The 14,282-nt window shown below is 41.7% G+C and overlaps 1 protein-coding gene and 1 long non-coding RNA gene across 2 annotated transcripts in view; both read left to right on the top strand.

Annotated features, from left to right (window-relative positions):
* The window catches only part of nrxn3b (neurexin 3b), a 324,175-nt gene that overhangs the window by 51,025 nt on the left and 258,868 nt on the right, over window positions 1–14,282 (top strand). The gene's annotated exons all lie outside the window — the stretch shown is intronic.
* On the top strand, window positions 111–13,880 carry LOC116705790 (uncharacterized). Its single transcript, XR_004336041.1, has 3 exons — window positions 111–122; window positions 6,654–6,658; window positions 13,737–13,880. It is a non-coding gene; the product is annotated as an uncharacterized LOC116705790 (long non-coding RNA).

The following is a 14,282-nucleotide window of genomic DNA, read 5'->3' as shown; positions in this document are numbered from 1 at the left end:
TATTTCTTCTGTGCTCAGCCTGAGACACACACAAACACACACACACCACACAGGTGAGCTAGTACATTAACGTATTTGAATTAAAAGCCCTGCAGCAGTGGTGAGAAGGTGCTCTCTGGAAGGTTTGCCGTTCTAGAGCTGTGTGAACAGATAACAAGGTGATGTCATTGAAGCCGAGTCCAGCCAGCATCATCCGATTACATGGCAGCAGTTCAGACCTGGAAATAATGCTATCTACAGGCGTGTAAAGTAATAGCTTCTTCAATTTTGACACTGGTGCCACCTGCAGGGGATAATTGCTACAAGTTGGTGTTTATTTGTACAGGAGTTAGCTCTGCACATGCGACTATTTTAATGTTATCAATATGTCATTGAAACTAAAGTTCACTTGGTCTGGTCCCTTGTTAAAGTTTGTTGTTATGTATCTTTAATAGATCAATGTTACGGCATGGTTTTAAAAGTATCTATGGATGGAGTGTCAAAACACGCGAAGAGCCTATATTCAGAAACTGTGCCTTCATCCAAGCAGTCAGGATTTCCATTTGCCGCTACAGTGCCGTTACAGTCATTCCTCGGCTTCAATGACGGTGCAGAGACACTGAGAGCACAGATGTGGAGAACCTGAAAACACTGACCAATCAGAGCAGTCGTTTTTTCAGGAGGGGGGCTTAAAGAGACAGCCGCTGAACCGGAGCATATCAGACAAAGATGTGTGTGATGGTGTGTTTTGCCTCCAACGTGGTCCTCCAGGCAGCTAACCCCTGTATGTCTTCCTGTCAAAATTGAAAATCTTTTTTTTTTTACACTTTTGAGGCTTTTTTCCACCCATGTGTGTCACTTTTTTGACGTTTAACACTATGTAACACTAACTTATTAACTTTAGTTTTACAATAATTTTTGGAATTCATGGTCAATAAACCTCATTCATAGGAAAGTATACCTAATGTTTGAGTTAGAAAAGCAGAAATTAGGAATTATTTTGACTAAAATTAAAGGAATGGATGTTGATGGATAATCACAGACTGGAATATGTCAACTTTTACTCAATACTATTTCAAAACCACTTCAATTTGTTTTCAAATTCTATCAAATTGAATAAGACGCCCCAAAATTAATGAAAGTAGAGATTTGTACTTGCCAAAGAGCATTGTGTGGAATCAATCATGTTATTTTAGGTAATTAAAAAGACCATTGATATAGGAAAACGGCTCAATTTGATCCGAGGACAACATGAGGGCTAAACATAACCATTTCCACGCTGCCTGGAAAGAGAGGTTAGGGGCAAAAAGCACCAAACACCATATCAGACACTATGAGAAAAAATATATATATTTTCTGAACATAAAAAAGCATATAAACATGTTCTCATAGAAAGTATGGCAGTATCCGTTTGTATACCATGGAAGTTTTGTGTGAGGGTGAATCCTAATAACTTTGGTGTTTCCCTGACTATTCTGCTTGCTCCACCAGAAGGTTTGCTTGCTTTTGATGTATACTCAAATATGTGCAAAACTAATGACACTCTAATTTGGGTTCACTCTAGTGCTAATCACATCATGCTAGCATGCTAACGTGCTAAAGTAACCGTGGCAAACCCTACTTACTAAACATTAGCATGCAAACATTGTCACTGTATTGGTCTCAACCTGCATTGGTAATATAAGTGTTAATTGCTAATATAAGTGTGTTCATGTAGAAAATGATATGCCTTTAGCAGGGAATTACTCATTTATATAAGTATTCACAGGTCTTTCAACCAATGCTACAACACAAGTTGTTGTTATTCTGCACAGGGCGAAAACCAAGTTCATACACTCAAAAACCTTTACCTGTGGGACTTCTTGTAACATCCTATGCTGCTTGCTCAGTGTTCAGGTTTTAAGTATAGAGTGCTGGCTATATTGCACTGTAGCTGAGTGAAGGAGAATGTAGAGGTTTAAAGTTAAAATAATGCACCAGCTGTGGTGCTACATGTATGTACAATTTTGTAATTCTACTATACACATACCTGTATCCTTCCAAAAATCATCTTAGTGTGAATGAAAAATCAACAGTTTCAGGACCATTACTCAGCAAAGCATCATCTTGCTTTCTGGCCATGGTAAGCCATTAAGATTTTATATTGAGTGCATTCATCTGAAATATTACATACTTAAACATCCTTTCTCATCCCTCATTTGTAGTCCTCTCAGCCATTATTCTGTGCAGTCAATACCCCTAAACATCTAAGCTTTCAGGTAAAACTTCCTTGAAACTTCAAACATTGACTCAGCATGAACAGAAAAGTCAATATTTCACTCACTTTCAGACTCCCCTCCTCCTATCCCCCTGTCTGCCAGTCACTCTTTCTGTTTTGTTATTTAAAAAGCCGTCAGTTTTGCTGTTTGACTTTGCCTTTTTATAAATCTTTCAAGAGTGCGGTTGTGCACACAGTCACCACAGGTGTCTCGTGTACCAGCGCAAAGTAGAGATGGATGTAGGGGAAGATGGCGAGAAAGAGAAACAAAGCAACAGGGAGGGAAAGAAACGGTGAACTGCAAATTGAGGGAAGCAACCAAAGTAAGAAATAATACCGGGGAAGTAGTAGAGCAGGGAGTAAAAGCAAAGCAGTGAGTGTAAAGATCAAGAGAAAAGAAAGATGGAAAGGAGCGAGAGAGAAGATACTGTACCAGTTGCGTTTTAGCACCTGCAGGGCTTTGTTCGCTATGTAGATGCTCATACGTAGAGGTGCGCTCAAAGTCATGCTAATACGTAGGTGGAGAGTATGAAAGTATGAATCCGGGAGAGAACAAACACTCATAGCTTTAGATCGCCCGGTGCCAACTTCTGGAAGAGAGTTGGCGACGCGGGTGTGAATGCAAATTATTGCTGCTGTCCTTCTCTGCAGTCTGCCTGTGTAGACGATGCTGATGCCGAGGATTGGATTGTCTGAAGTGTCACGATATAGTTTCTTTTGTGGGTAGAGCATCTGTTATCGGAGTTGTTTTTTCTGTAGGTGGATGTATTACACACACTAGACAAAAGACACGCACAGCAGCCACTCCCTGAAACATGTTTCATACTCTGCACACATCGTCCTACCTATCAGCACGACAACTCACCCACCGTCCTCCACATGTACGTGAATAGATACAATTACCTTTTCCGAACAGACCCATGCACAGACACACACACACACACACACACACACACACACACACACACACACACACACACACACACACACACACACACACACATATATAGGCACTCCAGGGTGGAACTTAATGGAGTGTGATCTGGTCTGACGTCTCGGCGTCGGGCCCCTCATCTGCATGCAGGCAGTATTTACCAGCAGTCCACGGCCCATAATAATAATAAATCCAGACTGAGGAATTGGCACACCTAATCTGACAGGCTTTTATGGATACTCTCGCTCATGTCGGACCGGCACCACACTGTACTATACCCTCTAACTCTCTCGTATACCCTGCACGTCTCTGATTGTTAAAAACGAGAGATTAATGATTTGAGGGAACATTATTTCTCTCTGAGGTTGTACAAATCATCTTTGACACCTATAGATCACATGGTGAGATAAGGGGCAGGAGGTGACAACAAATAGAGCCAATAGGGAACAAATGGGACACGGGGACCAAATGAAACTGAAGATTTGATGTGAACACGCATTAATAGATCAAACAAAGGCCCTACGACAGATGACATTTCACTTTACTTCACAGAATAATGTTAAACACAGAAGGAATGTGTGCTCTGATTAAAGTCTGAAACATTACACAAAATGTATTTCCCAGCATTGTATTTAATTTCTAAATGACTTAATTGTAAGAGCAGTATCTGCATTTCTTAAAGATATTGAGCCCCTTGCTATTACATTTGCAGGAGTACTGGATTTGCAAGGTTATAATATGTCTTGTATTTTTCATAAAATTTGCAATGTGTTTATACTGTTTAGTAACATTTATTTTGACAGTAAAAATCACATTTAGATTGTCGGGGCTCATCCAACATGACTTAAGAATAACAATGTCCAAGATTGCATAAATTATCTTCGTTTTTGTTAGTCACTCCCTGGTAATCCCCTTGTTTACTCCATAACTGTAGTCTGTTGCGCCGACTTTCTGTATACCTCCAACACCAAGCAGAGATTACCCTGATGACATCACTGTGGCATAATCAGGGTTTTTTTTAATTACATTTTAGGACTTGACAAAACACAAAGCACATTATACATATATACATCGTAATAGACGGTTTTGACAGGCTAAGCAGAAGGTCTCAGGAGTTAAGTTATCTTTCTGTTTAAAATCTGTAGAGTTCCCACTTAAGATTGTGCAAAGGATATATATATATATATATATATATATATATATATATATATATATATATATATATATATACTGTTATAATATATGCCAAGAACTACAGTAGAGGATGGGAAGAGGAAGTGTAGTGACTGAATGCTTTTTTTTAAGATGACCCATAACTCTATCTCCTCGATTTATACCCTTTTAAATAGTTTTGCTGAATACGTTTTGCACGAAATTTAATTGCTGCTCGGATCATATTCAGTTGCAAACTTTTGCTTAGGAAGGGCTATATTGTTGTATCTCAAGGAAATTGTATAGAGGTATACGGTGCACCAGCAAAGCGCAGGATTGCATCCCGAGTCCTGCCTGTGGCCCTGTTTAGGCAACAAGGGCCCTCTGGTTAAGGCCAGTGGAAAAGTTGGGGTTTCGGATACACATATTTCATCTTTCAATTACCTTTTAACTAGCCAACTGGTAAATTTCATTGCAATCTATCCAATAGTTCCGACGTTGCCGTACCAAAAGTCATGCAGCTATGGCTAAAAAACATGAATCATGCTTTAGTGTTGTAAGCCGATTTTGTTGCGTAAAAGAGGAAATTGCAGGGGGAATACTTTTTGCAAATATGGCCATCAACGACCAATTCCTCATTGTGTCATTAAAAGAAAAAAGTCTTTATGTTTCCCTCTAACTGTATTTCCAGTTGTAAATTATTAGTACAGTTTCTGGGGCTTATTCCCGCTCCTCAGCTGTCACTTAAACTATATACAAGACAAATATAGTGAGCATTAATGTCACACATGGGTGCTGTGTTAGATAATTGTATGTGTGGGTAATGAGATACGAAACATTTTTCTATAGGTACGCCTTGTCATTGTGAACACTTGATTTACTTTTTTACTTTTTATGCCATTGACTCAATATGGTCCTGCCTTTGTTCTGTTCCAACGGGAAAGAAGCAGTGTAAAGCAGAAAAAAAGAAGATAATATAAAGCGCCTGTGCGTCATCTATCATCATCATCATATCATCATTGTCACCATGAGCCTCATTATCATTTCCAATTCCCTTTTTTAAAGTCGCCGACCCCGGGGACGAGCTGTGACCTCAGAGTGACAGCCTCAGCCGTTCCCAATTGTTCTGGGTTCGCTTCATAACAAAGTCGCTCCACAACAGACCCACTGCTTAATGTACTTCACCCAGATGTTAAGGGGAGCCGCAGCCTCCCAGTAGCCCACAGTCCCTCTCCAATCTCAGCCCCACCTCCCTGTCCTCCCCTTTTGAGCTATCTTCCACCCTTTCTTTCCCTCAGTCTTTCTCTCTGTCTCGACTGGAGCTGGTTGTCATTTTGATTATAAATGAATTCCATTAACCATTTTCCTCTCTCCTTTTGGACCATCTTTCCATGAATGGTCCTCTTGCGTCTTGCCAAGTGTGGGGGGGGAGCTTTTTCTGCATATATCCATATGTACGCTGTCATGGTACGAAACGCTGATGAAAATGCATTTGTATTTTGGGGCGGGGGGTGAACATTAAAGGGTTTTTGCACTGCTTTGAGTCTGTAAAGAACAAAGCCATTTATCATTGTCACATCTTGCCCATCTCCACCAGCAGCCAAACATCGACCGAGCCGGCGTTTCCGCTAGCCTCACCTCCCCCGTAGCAAAAATAGCCGAGCTCCTCTTAGCTGCCGTGAAGAGGGAGGGCTGTAAAAATGTTTGTGGTTGGAATTTTTACCACACGCTAAAGCACAACATGGATTCGTCTTCTTTTAGCACAGGGGAGGGGAGCAAAAAAAATGGAAATAAACAAACAGACGGACACAGCAGAGAAGGCCTACCAAAAAGCAACAACAAAAAAAGATGACAAATGGCTCTCGTGAAAGCTGCATAGTTCTCCTGTCCCTTTTAGCCTGGAAGCGTTAGAGCTATTATGTCACTCAAATAAAAAATCTTCCAGCACCTTGACCCTTGTGCATAATGGACTCTAAATGCCTACGGCGACATACATAATGGAGAGATAGTGATGGCCTGGAGTGAAAGAGTGGGTGTAAGCACAGTACCTCTGCATGTAGTACCTGTTTGCCTCTAAGCTGTCACATACACATGGTAGTCATTATCTCATTTGTCAGAAGCAAAATGTGCATCCTTAAAGACAACGCATTTCGCCTCGAGGTCGTATAATTGTGACTCAGATCATCTGAGTGAGTCACGATTACAAAACCCTTAATGGCATTTGCGAAGCAACTCGTCAACACATTAATTGCAGCGTGCACTTCTTGTGTTCTTCGTCTAATCTGTGGAAGGCGAGCTGACTTCTCCGAGGCCATGTAGTGTTTTTCCGAGGCCGTGTACTTTTTACCGACCTGGTGACAACTCATGAAACGCCTTTTGAACGCATGTGACTGATCGTGTGCTGTGCTAATTAATATCCTCCCGCTCTCTTGCTGTTTTGGATATGCATCAGTGTGTGTCTGCCGAGACAGACTGCCAGGGACACGAAGTGTTGGTTTATTGAAAAACGGGAGTCCTCGCCTCTTTGCTATCAATAGAGCAGCTTCTTGTCCTCCTCTTATCGCCCCTCCTCCCTCTCTCACTCTCTGTGGTGTCCCATTTGTATTCTAGTGTTTGAGTGTGTCTTAGTTTGTTTGTGTCTGTGTGTATACACACGGTACATGTGAGTACACAGGCATGTCCCTTGCACCTCCCCTGTGTACATATCTGTATGTACCGGCACAGATGGACCTGGAATGCACCATCCATTCCGTTCCAGGGTGTAAGCATGGCGCCCGCCCACCGCAGATGGCCTCAATCATTGGCTATTTTCAGCGTGACGTAGCACTTAGAGCGTATGCTCTCAGGAAATCAGTGAGTGCAGCCACATGGGAAAGCACCAACGATGGGAACTGCACAGATACATGTGACACAACTTAAGAAGATTGTAAGAAGACCCATTAATCCTTGATCGGCCTCTCTGCTGGAGATGTCATTTACACCATTTTTTTTTTCTTTCTTTCAAGGCCAGTTGGTAAGCTGGGAAATGGAATTAAATGAGAGCATTTACAGAATTCTTCCTTGTTGGCAGGCCTTCAAAGAGAAAATGGGAAATGGGACCTTCTCTCAATGGGCACCCAGTCCACCCGCCCCCAACTCTTTTAGGCCACACTGGCTGCTAGGAAAAGCCTTAGTCCGTAGTAGCCCCGGGGTGGGTAATCTCGGTGGGCCGCTTCACTTTTGGGCAGGTCAAGGATTTTGTTTTTTGACATTTGTCACATTAGTCTATTTTCTCCATAAGTAGGCTACACACATTCCTCATTCTGACACTGCAGACTCTGCATGGTTTGTACCATGTGAGGGAGTTCTACCCTCCCCGATAGAGTTAGTTGGGTGAGTCCATAGCCCTTCTTTTCCTTCCTTTCTTCCTTCTTTGTCTTTTTCCAAAAAGTTTTCTCAGATAGGCCAGCTACCGATTGCTGGGCCGGCCCCACCGTAACGATGCGCGTCAGGGAGGATGGCTGGCAGGAAGAGGCCAGGAGGGGCTGAAAAAGCCAGGTTGAAAAAAATCACCCAATATATGGTGATTCATAGACTTAGAAAATATTATGCCAATATTGATAACAAACCTCAATCTTGATTTGTGTATGCAGTAAAATAACCTCTTAGTTATTTTTTTGTTGCTTTTGCGCAGCAGATAAGCCCTTCCCCTGCTGAAAATGATGATTCTGAACTTTGCTATGAGGAGGCCATGACTACAGGGACAGGTAGAGAGGATACCAGAGTAAACACTATGAATTAAAGATATTTCACGTAAGAAAGAGCAGTATATGACAGAATATGAAACCAGTGCACTGCTTAGGCGGCTACTGATTTTTACTGTGTAGATGCTGTTGGTGCTATTTGCATGTAACTGTAAAACTGTACTGTGAATTGAACTGTAGCAGTTCAACATGCCTCTTAGTGGAAGAGTGGAATAGATTTCAAAATGCTTCTTTCTTTCTTTCTGTCTGCTTCTGTTTTATCAACAACAATAATTAATCAACCTATCCTTGTGGAATAACAGAATATTTTTGTTAACTTCTCAGCTTATGTGAATTATTATTTAACCTTTACATTATTTGTTGAACCATAGTATTAATAAAAACTGCAGGATAGTAGGAGCTGAACTGTTACTTCATTTATCCAATTTCCCTCACCATGGAAACAGTGGGCCGGTCTTGGACCTGAAAGTCCCGGGCTGAAAAGTGGCCCCACTCCGACCCTGGTGTACACCATGCATATGGCATAACTACATACTGTATGTAATGTGTGCAGATACATGGATGCTTGCGTTTGTTGCCCCCTGAATTATTTAGTATTTTCTAAATAAGTGGGGCCTCTCGATTTACATGTGAGTTTTTACTACAAATTCAGTTTTATGACATCCGATAGACTAGGTTTTTCTAGTTTAGGCTGCAGTGGGGGTTACTGCGGGGGGACTCGCAAAAAATGCAGCGGACTTGCGGCAAAAGTTGAGACCGACTCAACTTTTGGAGAAACACAACGTCAGGTTGCGGTGGCCAATTATGTAACCGGAGATCAGACTGGTCATTGTGTTTTGAGCCGTGGTTTGAGGCAGCGTGAGAAGCCCGTACAGTGAACGGGAAACATCACTGCCTTGTTACTGCCACAAGAAAACTTTGAAACACTACGAGAGTAAAAAAACAAAACCCAAGCACTGAACTGCCCGGGAGTTTGTGTTATAGCTGACTGTTTCCTGCAAGAACAAAGCACTCACTATGTCTCGCTCATTTCTTTTCTTTCTATTTCTCCACCTGTGAAATAAATTTGCCTTCATGTGCAGTATGAAACATCGAAATCTATTAACAATCAAACAGAAAACGGTAATTGTGAAATCGCCGGATTGCTTTTCTTGGTGTGAATGCCCCGTATTGCCAGGCTGGTCCTAAGATTAGTACCCACAGAGCCACTAACTAGGTTGTAGACACTTAGTCTTGGTCACATGTGGCGTAAACTACAATTTTTCTCCAACCTTAACTACAGTATGAATTGTGCTTTGCACACCTACCATCCACCCCCATCTCCTCCCTACAACAAAAACCAAGCACTCCTGGAGTGAGAAAAAAGGCTGCCAGTGAACACAATCCAGGCATCAAAACTTGTCTGGCAAAACAAACAATACATCATTTTTTCCATTCCATTGTGTGTTTCACAATAAATTCAAGGTGGTTGCAGATACAGGGGATCTGAATGTTCCAGGAACAGGCTGAGAGTGGACTTGTCCATGGTGCTGAAATGCTCAGTAGTGCTCAGTGAGAGAGCAAAGGTACACGCAGACTTATTGACACTTTAGCTTATTCATCGTATCCCCCAGAGTTAGATAAGTCCCTTCTCATCTCCATGCGGGCCGTAAATCTGTCTGACGCACCCACCGCTAGCCTAGCTTACCACAGACCCCTTTTCTATTATTACCCAAATCTTATTCTGCACATTGGTATCATCATGGTCATCTGTGGTGCTGACCATGGTGCTGAAATGACTCATTCAGTACTAACTACTGTGATATTAAACATCAGAAATTCCAATCCAAGGCTGAAGGTTTTTTGTATTGTTGGGCCAACGTTTGGCTTAATTTGACAAATACTAAATAGATTAAAGGAAAAAATGTCAGTGATATGAGAATAGAGCCCAATATTTTTTTTAATTTCTGCAAAGCAAAATATGGGAGATTTTTACAAACTAGACAGAGAAAAAGTAAATCATTGCACAGCAGAAGGTTCCTATCAATATCTTGTTAATAGTTAATAGTTCATTTTAATTCAAAAGCAAGTGTAACTGTGTGAATGTGTTTCACCAGAAGCTTTATTGGGTTCATCCAGTGAAAATATTCAGCAATCTTGTTCTGTAAACATTTTTGAGTTAGCCATATTTCATATTGACCCCTTGTATGCATATTGCTGGTACTGAGAGCATGTTGACATGTCGATCTAAAGGTGGCCTATTTTACATCATGTTTCTCTTGCTGTGCAAAGCAAAAGAAAAAACTCATGCTTCTCCTGCAGGAAAGCTAACTCTAGGAAATTTGCTGATGGAAAAATATAACCTAAAAAAACAAGTTGTCAGATTCTGTAACAAGCAGCAACTCAGAAAGATACAAATTATGTAAATTCTAAAGCAGCTTCGACTCTTTTGATTTTCAATTTGTTTTAATGCTAAGTTGCACGCACATGTCATCATTTTGATGTTGGCTAATCATGCTGTGGTTCTTAGTGAAAATCATATCTTAGGTAAGTGCCTAAAGCACTCCTTAGATTCAGTCTATGTTGTAGATTCAAGGCTAGCTTACCGTCCTTTCTTTTTTTTATTTAAATAGCCAAAATAAAAATGCAAAACATTGGTCCAGATAACAACACACACACACCAAAGAAGGAACAGCGCACCTTTTCCACAATCCTTCCTTTGATTAAATGTTTCACTCTAAAACAAAGAGAGGGAATACGGAAAGGAGCGAACAGCAAGAACAATGTCTGCAGCTCACAAACAAGACAACCAGGAACAGACAAACGCACAAACAAACGGACAAGAGGCGTTGACAGCGAGACCGTCACAAGACAAAAGGGACCGAACACACACACAGATAGAAGTGAGAAGGCCCTAGCACAAATCTGAATCATGGACTTCAAGGATCCAGCAATGCTGAGCCAAGTGTCCAAAGTCCTTATACACAACATCCAGACATGTAAGGAGGGCTGACAGATCATTCAGAATCAATACAGTATCGTTAATCAGGGCAGATATTTTGGATGCAATATTGTTCCAGAGCTGACCAACAGGACAGCAATCTGCTTATGTGAATATATGTACCTTGAGCTTTGAGTGGGCACAACCTGCATAAAGGACTGTTAATTACCTTCATCTGATGCACTTTCATAGGGGTGAGAAATTGTAGTGAATCTGGCTAGCTAACAGTTCTAACACAGGCAGCCCTTTCCTTTCCTACACACAAGCATAAACAGACACAGCACACTTATATCTGTCCCCAGTGCATGTTTTCGCAACCTTAGTAATGCATCCAGGCTTTGCCCTCTTGCCTGTATAAACCCCCCTTTACAGCTTTCCTGCACAATCACCCGTTGCAATTTATCTTGACACACTCTCAATCGCCCTTTTCTTGTAGAATCCTCTGTGCTTAATTTAAACTGCCTCTTCTGTCCATTCCCTCTCAGAAGTAGTTTACTATCAGGAGTAAAAGAGGGAGATAGACTGTGGGCCTTAAATTATCCCCGCTCTACATTGGCTCTGAAGCCTCTGAAGCAGTGTGGGTGGACTGATTTTATGTGTGCGATGATGGTTTGACGTGCCGTAATCCTCTTTCACTGATCTCCCCTCGTCCATCTGCTCCATCTCCATCCTCCTTTCCTCTCCTCTCTGCGCTCCATCTCTCCATCCAGACACACACATGCATGTAGACACACTTAGAAATGCACACCCGCTCACAGAGGCGCATACACAAAAAGCACGCAGACACACACGTACTGTACATATGCGCAGCATTCATCCGATTAGATTTAGATGTTCGCTGCTGTCCGGTGGCGTCTCTGCAAAGTAGTCTTAGCTCAACAGCTAAGACTACTTTGATATCCATCCCTCGCTCTCTCCATCTATCGTGGCCCCTGTATCTTCAGATGTCTCCTCTACAGCTTTTGGTATTTGAAAATCCAGTCGATGTTAGGACTGCACGGTTAATTGTTACAACATCGCGATCTCGATTCCCCCTGTTCACGATTCAATTTTTAAATAAATTTGATTTTAAAAACCAAAAATTAATTTTATTTTTTATTTTGCTGACATTGATTCTCATTTAATTTTACTGCATCACAAACGCTACTTCTTTCTTCTGTGAGTTTTAAACATAGCCTGTATAAAACAGGTTTTGAAGCGCTCCCAAGCGCTGCAGTGCTCTCCCTTCTTTTCATTGAAGCCTTTTTGTCTACAGGTTTGTGGGGATGAGTAATGAGCTAGGTGCCAACAAAAATCTATGTTTGGCACTACCAATTTGCTTTATTTTGTCATGGTCACAAAAATCGTGGCAGAGAATCGTGATATCAATTCTAAGCTAAGAAATCATGATTCGTATTTTTCCCCGAATCGTGCAGGCCTACTTGATGTGTCTCTACAGTTGTGCACCGCAGTTTTTTCTTTTTTTTTTTTACATCTGCGCAGAGATGTTATCACTTTTTTTGGGGATAATCCTATCCACTGCTGAACAAGACCAGTACAGGGGGAACATGTAATTTGTCTGACAAGTGGAACACTTGGTTTTCTGGTGGTTTGGCAGGGACTCTTTTCTTTTCTAAAAGACAGCCGAGCATATCATCTTTCACCCTGCTTAAAATGGACCCACGGTGCCCTGTTGTAACACACACAACACACAGAAATGAAATGAGAACTGAGGGCCGCAATTTCCAAACCACATTGAGGATGATTTTATAGCTGAAAGTCATTTTCTTTGAAGTTTAAATTTTGCTATCACTCACGAGATGATTTGCACGGACTTATGTACATTGATGGTAATTAACATTTCATGCATGACTTTTGTTAACTCTGATTTCTTCTGACTTGGATAGCATTTAAAATGACAATAAAAAATGTATTTGTTGGCAGAGGCTGCTCTGATGCTTTTAGCACAGCTGAGTTTGCATCCCCACTCTCAATTACACACGCTCTCTCTCCACCCGCTCACCTCTGACGGTTCCTTTGGCAAATTTTTTCTTTTGTCTCTCATCTCCTCCCTTCTCTTAATCTTTATTCCTTTCCCGTTGCTTTTATCTTCCCTCTGTTTCTCTTCATCTTTCTTTCTGTTAGCCTCCTCACCAATTTTCACTCGGCACTCCCCCTCCCTCTCCTCTCCCTCTCTCTCTCCCCTTGCCATAGCAGTGGGTGTACTAAGCAGGGATTACGCGTGATTGAAGTGCTGACGTGAGAGTTCTTCCGCCAGGGCCTCTTATCCTCTGCAGTCCCCCAGAGAGACCTCTCATTGCTGGGCTTCACTAGCAGGTTGGGCCTTGCCTCTCCAAGGACTCCCCATGGAAATAGCCTCTCTTCATGCCTCCATGCCTTATCCCCAATAGCCTTAGTGCCTTTTTCCTGATAGATGTGTGGCTTGGCCCTGATAGAGCTCTCTGCCTGCCAGACTCAAGCCTGGCTTTCCTGTATTTTTCATTATTATTATTATTATTATTATCATTTATTTTTTTTAAAGAGAGAGGTCCTTCCTGCTACTGTATTTTAAAGTCCGGGCTCTTTCTGAAAGGTCTTGGTTAGGGCTGGCTAATTGTTCTAAAAATGTTGTTACCGATACTGTGACTACTGTGACAAAACGGCACAAATCTTTTTATTTATTTTGCAGCTCCTGCTCTGGGTAACGTGGAGTTTTTCCTACGTGCCTCTACGACGTGTAACGTTAAACAGCCAATCACAAACATTATTAGATCTTGGTAGAAGCATGCTACATGCGTACTGGCTCACTGACGCTGATAAGCTTTTACTCGTTAGGTATTGAAATTTGGCATTGAATGACGAATCATTTTTATCGGATTATCGATTCTTTGAGGCAATTCGGCCAGTGCCTAAAATGTTTTAAATTCACTACCCAACCCTAGTCATGGTCTCTTTCCCCATCTTCCTCCTCTCTCCTGGGTCCCACAGGCTATAGTATGGGGCATCGTCCATGCCGGCTAATGACCTCATTCCTCTCAGTGGTTTAAAAGAATCACCAGTTGAGTTTTCAGGGAGGTGCCAAGTTCATTGCTATCGTTACCATTTTATGATTGAGCTTGAAAGGTCAAAATGTTTTCCTTTCATTTGGCACATGCCCCTTACAAAAGTGAATACAAATTCTGGAACAAGCAGATGTCAAGGAGTCCTGGCTGGGTTTTTCCGTTGGAGACAGGCTGTGCCAGGAACTTCCCACGACCT

This window comes from Etheostoma spectabile, chromosome 18, assembly GCF_008692095.1.
Source record: "Etheostoma spectabile isolate EspeVRDwgs_2016 chromosome 18, UIUC_Espe_1.0, whole genome shotgun sequence".
Classification (NCBI taxonomy): Eukaryota; Metazoa; Chordata; class Actinopteri; order Perciformes; family Percidae; genus Etheostoma; species Etheostoma spectabile.
The sequence above is the reverse complement of the archived record's forward strand: the minus strand, read 5'-3'. Positions and strand labels throughout refer to the sequence as shown.